Source organism: Monopterus albus, unplaced genomic scaffold (genome assembly GCF_001952655.1).
Source record: "Monopterus albus unplaced genomic scaffold, M_albus_1.0 scaffold69.1, whole genome shotgun sequence".
NCBI lineage: Eukaryota > Metazoa > Chordata > Actinopteri > Synbranchiformes > Synbranchidae > Monopterus > Monopterus albus.
Window position 1 is genome coordinate 1,511,915 of NW_018127949.1, and position 1,125 is coordinate 1,513,039.

A 1,125-nucleotide genomic window follows, 5' to 3' on the forward strand; every position below is an offset into this window, starting at 1 on the left:
AGCGGTTCAACCTAAATCAGTGCTTCTACATAATATGCATTTATGAATGAATGTATAGTCCTAGCCTGCAAGGAAGCTTCTTGTGTCTGTGCTGAGGACAGCAGAGTACTTTGTACTACTGTAGCCAAGCCGGAGAGGCAGTTGCACATGTACACATTGAATGTTTTATCCTGCTCTATAATATGTACTCCTATACAACCAATATGCATACACGTATGCTGAACATGGGTGCTGATGTACATAGTGTATGATAAGGTTGACTCATGAAGAAAGCAGTGACTCACTGCTGCTCTGAATGGAAGCACAAGTCTCAGGAGGGGAGCCTCTGTCTAAAACTGCTTGTTTTGAAGATTTAATTAGTAAGAGATCAGATCTTTACCATGTGTATGTTTAAGGGAAGCTGGACTTTCTCTGGATTTCTAAAATTCTTGAAGGCTAGAGGCATGATAATGATATAGGAGTGTTGTATATTTCGTACATGGCTATGGAGGAGATTCAGAAGATGTTTCAAGTTGCCAAGCTATAATGCCATATCTAATATGGGATCTCGCTCTATATGCATAAATTCTGCACTTAAGTTTTACAAATCAAAATTTGGCATCTACTCAGTGTACTCAACTATATGTAAAAATTTGATTTAAGGCAGTTTTTAAGTTGAATATGCATTATCTCTGAATGGTATCATTTGAAAGATTGAATCCTGGCTGAACAGATCCACATAATAAGCAATAAATATGTAAAGACAAAACAAACAAACAAAAAAAAGTTGACTTCCAGAGTGTTTCAGGGTGGAACAACAAATATAACAAGTATAGAACAGATTTCCTTTTTAAAACCAAATGTTCTTAGGCTTTTACTGTATGTGCATCACCTTCTCTGTCCGTCCTCTCTGGATCTCAGCATCTTGTATCAGGTTTAGAAGATTATGCTCAAAAAGTGATTACATACAGTACAGATGGCTTGAGGAGCTTTGTTTCATCCATCCATTTTCCTCTGCTTATCCGGGACCGGGTCGCGGGGGCAACAGTCTAAGTAAAGATGCCCAGACTTCCCTCTCTCCAGACACTTCCTCCAGCTCCTCCGGGGGAATGCTGAGGCATTCCCAGGCCAGCCGAGAGACATAGT